This window comes from Myotis brandtii, unplaced genomic scaffold, assembly GCF_000412655.1.
Source record: "Myotis brandtii unplaced genomic scaffold, ASM41265v1 scaffold84, whole genome shotgun sequence".
Lineage (NCBI taxonomy): Eukaryota > Metazoa > Chordata > Mammalia > Chiroptera > Vespertilionidae > Myotis > Myotis brandtii.
The window spans coordinates 5702585-5709941 of NW_005371410.1; the positions used below are offsets into that span (position 1 = coordinate 5702585).

At 44.1% G+C, this 7357-nt stretch overlaps 1 protein-coding gene across 3 annotated transcripts in view; it reads right to left on the bottom strand.

Moving 5' to 3' along the window:
- AHSA2 (AHA1, activator of heat shock 90kDa protein ATPase homolog 2 (yeast)) overlaps positions 1-852 on the bottom strand; it is a 17710-nt gene extending 16858 nt beyond the window's left edge. For 2 of the 3 annotated variants that reach the window (XM_014532018.1, XM_014532020.1), the window contains exon 1: positions 765-844. The gene's annotated coding sequence lies outside the window, so the exon portion shown is untranslated. Of the gene's footprint in view, positions 1-764 lie in introns of all 3 variants that reach the window. The other variant, XM_014532021.1, reaches the window with a different exon arrangement.
- Between the last annotated feature and the right edge of the window lie 6505 nt (positions 853-7357).

Genomic DNA, 7357 nt, shown 5'->3' on the forward strand with positions numbered 1-7357 from the left:
ATATATTTAAATGCTATTTAACAAAGAAAAATCAACCAAAAAAATGAGTTCGCGTGTCACCTCTGATATGCGTGTCATAGGTTCGCCATCACTGTCATAGACTGTTGCCCAGTATGTTTTAGTTTTTATATCTTTGAAAGCCTTCGCACTGAATAATTTCACAAATCAAAAAAGACATTTTGTCAAACTATTTGGTTTGGAAAATACAGCTGCTGTACAAATGGTCTCTCCCCAGAACCCAGCTTTCAGCTTACAGGAGGCACTAGCTGAAAACCAAGGTTAGGATTTACCACACAGGCTCTATCACCCAAGAGAACAAGAGAGCCAGTCAAAAGCAATACATACTAATTAGTTTACGAAAAACATACGATATAACCAAGGGAGATCACAGCTAACAGCTGAGGATTTTCACTATTAAAGGGAAACAGCGAAGATGCAGGGGAGGAGAAACAACCCCTCCACCAAACCGCATGCTCCCTGACACCTGACAGTGCGCACACGGTCACATTCACCTGAAAACACTGAGACGGATTCATCCCGTTTCACGGATGAGGCCACGGGCTGCAGGCCCAGGCCCCAGTCTAGGGCTGCCTCCGTTTACTCTCCTACACCACTCTGCTCCGCTCCACACCCCATGCTGCCTGAGCAAGCAAGCCCTCCACACTGACCAAAACTGCAGGAATCACTGTCTGATGAACAGTTTTTCAAACCTTCACCATCTATAGCAGAGCCTGACATTACAAACAAGGAAACAGATACTGTACCTCAGTGTCATCTACTTCATTTTCTTCAGAGAGGTTGGGTATTTCAATCAATCCCTTGTGCTTTGCACCGGATTCTTTAATTATACCTAAAATGAGCAAAACATGTTCTTCAATTACAAAGTAACAATAGGTTTATGCAAAACTTCCCTGCATAACTGAAGAGCCGGCCCTCCTCACAGGAGCCGCCACAGCTAGTGGTCAGGAGGCTTCAGGCTTTCCCACCACACAGGTACCAACACTGGCCCTGTTTTCCTGGCCCGCGAACAGGTAAGCAACCAGGACCCGGCCAACGAACGTGCACACAGTATCAGGGCCAGGTGGAAGCGTGGTGCTGGAGTAAGTGGTTTTGTAACCAGTGTTTCTTCTTCATCCCCCAATATTCTCTACCACATCAAAGCAGGATAAAGGGCCATCCTGATGAGTCACAAAAGAGATGGAAGAACAGGAAGGGACAACGAGTTCTGATCATGGAAAGAGTGGGAGGGGGAGAGGTGGTGGCTTGGGAAGTTCCATGTGGACTCCATGCAGCTGGATTTTCTTCAACACCAGAGTGATTTCAGTGACCACATCAAGGTGGCAACAAACTGGTACATTATCCCCAAGTTCAGTGCCCTCACAAAATGACCAACTAGCAGCTACCTACACAGGACACACTGTGAAAATCCCAGAACCCACAGGTGAGGCTGGAACCCCCTCCTGGACCCGGGGCAGACAGGACGGCACTAGAGGCTGAGGAGGAGTAACACTGACCGAATCACCCGCCCCCAGGCCAGCACAGCCCCAGGGAGAGGTTCCCACTGTGGTTTCTCCAGAGGGAGAACAGCACGAGGTGCACACCCAGGGTCCTCCAGAATTGTGGGGTGCTGCCTGGGAGACTGCCTGGGCCTTCCCACTGGGAATCAGAGGAGTAGGGGCAGGGCTTTCAGCAACCAGCACTCAAATCTTTTTTCCCACTTACATTCAATGTTATTTTTGCATTAGTTTCAGGTGTACAGCAGAGTGGTTGGACAATCATGTGCTGTGCAGCACTAAGATCTTGGTGGACTGCACTCCTGCCTGCAGCAGCACATAAGTAGAGGTCCCAGTCAGGGACAGCCCACCGGGGGCCTGATTTAGATCCCCAGGCAATGGCCGAAGCCAGCTGTGGAGATAGCAACACCCAGGCAGGAGAGCACATCTGCAGCCCTGCTCAACTGCTAAGCAGAGCCTCCAGTCCCAACCATCCAGGAAGCCCGACCGGGAACCTGGTAGCGATGGGCCCATCTGCAGCCCCACTCAGGCAGGGAGCCTAACCAGCACCTGTCCAACTGCTGAGCACAGCCTCGGGCCCTGCACAGCGAGGGAGCCTCAACAGTGACCTAAGCAGCCGCAGAGCCGGCCTACAGCCCTGCCCAAATGCAACACAGAGCTCGAGGCCTCATCCAGACAGTGACCCCGCCCAACTGCAGAGCACAGTCTTAGCCCCACCCAACAGCTGGAGGCTCCTCCTGGCTGAGAGCCCAGCCGGAGACTTTGCTCAACAGTGGAGCATAGCCAGTGGCCTACTGGCCTACCTGGCACAAAGGCAAGCCTGCACACCTGTCTGTGTGCCCACCTGGTCACAGAGCACAGCCTGAGCCCAGGTCCAACCCCAAAGCCCTGCCTGCACAGAATCCACCAGTGGCACCATCTGATCAAGAGGCATAGTCGGAGACCCCACCCACCCAGGAGCAATTGTGGGCTGGCCCACAGGCCTCCCTAGTCACAGGGTCCAACCAGTGACAGTGCCCTGCCAGGGACCCGCCTGCCTAGAGGTAACTGCAGAGCCCAGCTAGTGGCCCTGCTTCAATGTGGAGCCCAGCCATTAGCAATCAACTCCTCAAAGCACACGTAGAGGCCCCACCCAACTAGAGACCCTGACAACAAACTCCAAAAGACCATGGATACCACTGGCTGGCCCACCCAGTTCCCAAGCTAAGCTGAAAGATGGTCTTTTCTTGCTGACACAAACCTGTAAAGTCTGTAAGAGGAGACCACTTATATGTACAGATACCAATGCAAGGTAAGGCTCATAAAGAAATAAGAAAATGTGACAACACCTAAGGCAACTAATAAAGCTCCAATAATTGCCACAAAAGAAAGAGAGATCTGCCTGGCTGGTGTTGCTCAGTGGTTGGACATCAGCCCATGAACCAGGAAGTCAAGGTTTGATTCCCAGTCAGAGCATGTGCCCAGGTTGTGGGCTCGATCCCCATGGGGAGGGGGGGAGGTGGAGGGGGGAGACAGCCAATCTATGTTTCTCTCATTGATGTTTCTGTCTCTCTATCCCACTCCCTCTTTCTAAAATCAATTTTAAAAAAAGAAATGGAGATCTATAAACTGTGACCAGGAATTCAGAATAAACCTCCTAAAGCTTAGTCAACTACAAGAACACACAGACAACTAAGCCAAGTTAGGAAAACAATGCATGGACAAAATGAGAAGTTGAACAAGAAAATAGAAACCATCAAAAATAAATTTAAAAAACAAATCCTAGAGCTGTAGAGTATAATTACTGCACTCAAAAATTAAATAGCTTCAATAGCTAACTCGAGCAAGCAGAAGAATTAGTGAGCTAGAAGATAAGTCATTTGAAATTATCCAGACCTAGAAAGAAGAAAAGAGAAAACTAAAGAGTGAAGAAAGCCTACAGGACTTATGGGATACCATTAAAAGAAACAAATACATATAATGAGAATCCCAGAAGAAGAGACAGAAAAAGGGATAGAAAGTCGATTTAAAACAATAATGGTCAAAAACTTCCCAAACCTGGTAAGAGAAGTGGACACCCAGATTCATGAGGTACAAAGGACCCAAATCGGCTGACCCTAAAAAGGGCAGCACCAAGACACACACTTAATTAAACTGTCAAAAGTCAAAGACAGAATTTTGAAAGCAGCAAGAGAACAGTGACATCACATACAAGGGAAATTAAACAAAAATCTGACAGGCCAGGAGTCAGACTATATATTCAAAATATTGAAAGAAAAGACTATCAGGGCTTCTGGTCAAGATGGCAGCATAGGTAAACAGTAGTACTCTTATTCTCCCACAACCACATCAAAATGACAACTAACCTACAGAAGAACCATCATTCAGAACCACCTGAAATCTAGCGAACAGTGGTCTTACAACTAAGGATAGAAGGAAGCCAGGTGGGAGGGACAGAGACTCGGGACAGGCTGGGCCCACACCGACATGTGGTGGATAAAAATCAGGAAGGGTTTCTTGGCTGCGGAGATTCCCCATTAGAAACGAGGAGTCCCAGCCCCGCAGCAGGCCCCCCAGCCCAGGGTCCCAGCACCAGGGAGAAGTCCCATAACTCGCGGATGTAAAACCAGCAGAGCGCGCTGAATGAGTGCGGGCTGCGGACGTCCAGGCGCTTCTCTTACAGAGCCTGACTCGGACTCGCTCGCTCTGAACTCCAGCGCGGGGGCAGCAGCTCAAAAGGCACCGTGACATACGGGGAGGAAATGAATTGCTTGGCATCAGGGCAAGAGCTGGAGGGGCAGTTTTCTCCCAGACGGAGTGCTGGCAGAGGCCACTGCTCATTTTCCGAGCCCTCCCCCCACAGAGTCAGCAGGCAGGTGCCATATCCATCAACCTGGCTACACTGTCCACCCCTCCCTGGTGAGTCCAAGACCCTCCCCACCCAAAACAAAATAAACAAACAAGCAGAACAGAAACACACAGAGAACATTTTGATAGTTGCCGGATGGGAGAGGGCTAGAGATATGGATGAGAAAGGTGAAGAGATTAAAAAATACAAATTAATAGTTACAGACAGTGACAGGGATGTAAAGTACAGCATAGGCAATATAGTCAATAATATTATAATAACTATGTATGGTGTCAGGTGGATATGAGATTTATCAGGATTTATCACTTAGTAAGTTATATAATGTATAGTCACTGAGTTGTACACCTAACACTAATATAATACTGTATGTCAACTGTAATTGAAAAATAAAAAATTATTTAAAGTCCTAGAAAACCCCCCCAAAAAACAGGAAAGACTGTTAAGCAGGAATATTATAGCAGCAACATCAATAACCTAAAATGTGAGAGAGAGAAAGTATAAATTTCTATATGCTATTAAAGTTAAGTTGTTACCCGTGTAAATAGGATAGTTTATGTAAGCCTCAAAGTAATCACAAAGAAATACCTGTAGTTGATACAGAAAAGATTATGAAGAGGAGTCAAAGCACACCCACAAATAGGCATCCAATCACCAAGGAAGATGCCAGGAGAGGAAGGAAGGAACATGGGAGCTACAAACAGTCAGAAAAACAATTAACAAATGGCAATAGTAAGTCCTTATCTATCAGTAATTATTTTAAACATAAATGGATTAAATTCTCCAATCAAAAGACACATAATGGCTGAATGGGTTGAAAAGTACCAAGATCTTGCCTGACTGGTTTGGCTCAGTGGATAGAGCGTCGGCCTGCAGACTGAAAAGTCCCAGGTTCGATTCCGGTCAGGGGCATGTACCTTGGTTGCGGGCACATCCCCAGTGGGGAGTGTGCAGGAGGCAGCTGATCAATGTTTCTCTCTCATCGATGTTTCTAACTCTCTATCCCTCTCCCTTCCTTTCTGTAAAAAATCAATAAAATATATTAAAAAAAAAAAAAAAGTACCAAGATCTAGCAATATGCTGCCTGTACAAGACTCACTTTACCTTTAAGGACACACATGAACTAAGAGTGAAGGGATGGAAAAAGATATTTCAAGCAAATGGTGACCAAAAAAAACAAACAAACATGATTACCTATATTTATATTAGATAAAATAGACTTTAAACTACAAATGCTCAAAAGAAACAAAGATGACCCAACATCGAAGCAACTAAATATATAAAGCAAGTACTAAGAGAACAAAAAGGAGAAATAAGTAGCAATACAGTAATATAGTTGGGGGACTTTACTACCTAATTCTCAGCAGAGGATGGATCATCCAGACAGAAAATCAACAAGGAAATAGGAAATTTGAACAACACTATAGACTAACTGGATCCAACAGACATATAAAGTACATTCCATCAAACAGTAACAGAATACACATTCTTACCAAGCACCTGTACAACACTTTCTGAGATAAATCATATGTCAGGGCACAAAACAAGGCTCAATAGATTTAAAAAGATAGCGATTATAATAAGTATCTTTTCCAACCACAGTGGTATAAAACTAGAATTCAATAACAGGGGGAAAGCTGGAAGATTCACAAATACATAAAAATTAAACAAGCCGGGCTGGCATGGCTCAGTGGTTGAGCGTTGACCTATGAACCAGGAGGTCACAGTTCAATTCTGGTCAGGGCAGATGCCAGGTTACTGTCTCAATCCCCAGTGGGGGGCATGCAGAAGGCAGCCAATCAATGATTCTCATCATTGATGTTTCTCTCTCTCCCTCTCTCTTCCTCTGAAATCAATAAAAAAATATATTTTTTAAAAAGAAGTTAAACAAAACACTCCTGAATAACCAATGCCTTAAAGAAATCAAAAGAAAATTTTAAAAATATCTCAAGACAAATGAAAATGGAAACATAATACACCAAAACTTAGGGGATGTAGCAAAAGCAGTTCTAAGAGGAAATAAAAAAAAAGAGAAGATCTCAAATAAAGAACCTAACTTTACACCTCAAGGAACTAGAAAAAGAAGAACAAACTAAGCTCACATTTAGCAGAAAAAAAGGAAATAAAAAAAGCAATATACACAGATTCAATGCAATCCCTGTCAAAATTCTAATGGTCTTTTTCATAGCAACAGAACAATCCTAAAATTTGTATGGAATCACAAAAGACACCAAATAGTCAAACCAATCTTGAGAAAGAACAAAGCTGGAGACATCACACTTCCTGGTGTTAAACTATATTACAAAGCTATAGTAATCAAAACAGTATGGTATTGACATAAAAACAAACACAAAAATCAATGGAATATAATAGAGAATCCAGAAATAAAACCATGCACATTTGGTCAATTATTCTATAACAAAGGAGCCAAGACTATACAGTGGACAAAGGAGAGTCTCTTCAAAAAATGTTGCTGGGAAAACTGAGCAGCGCAAAAAAAAGAAAAGAAAAGAAGAAAAAGAATGATCAGGACACTGGAAAAAGAGATAGAGGAAGACATAAACAGATGGAAGAATATACCATGTTCATGGATTGGTAGAATCAACATTAAAATGTCCATACTACCCAAAGCAATCTATAGATTCAATGCACTCCCCATTAAAATACCAATGGCATATTTCACAGACCTAGAATGAACTCTCCAAAAATTCATCTGGAATAAAAAAAGACCCTGAATAGCTGCAGCAATCCTGAGAAAGAAGAACAAAGTAGGAGGGATCTCAATACCAGATAGCAAGCTGTATTACCAAGCCACTGTTCTCAAAACTGCCTGGTACTGGCAGAAGAACAAACATATAGATTAATGGAATAGAATAGAGAGACCAGAAATCGACCCAAACCAATATGCCCAATTAATATTTGACAAAGGAGGCAAGAACATACAATGGAATCAAGACAGTCTCTTCAATAAATGGTGTTGGGAAAATTGGACAGATAC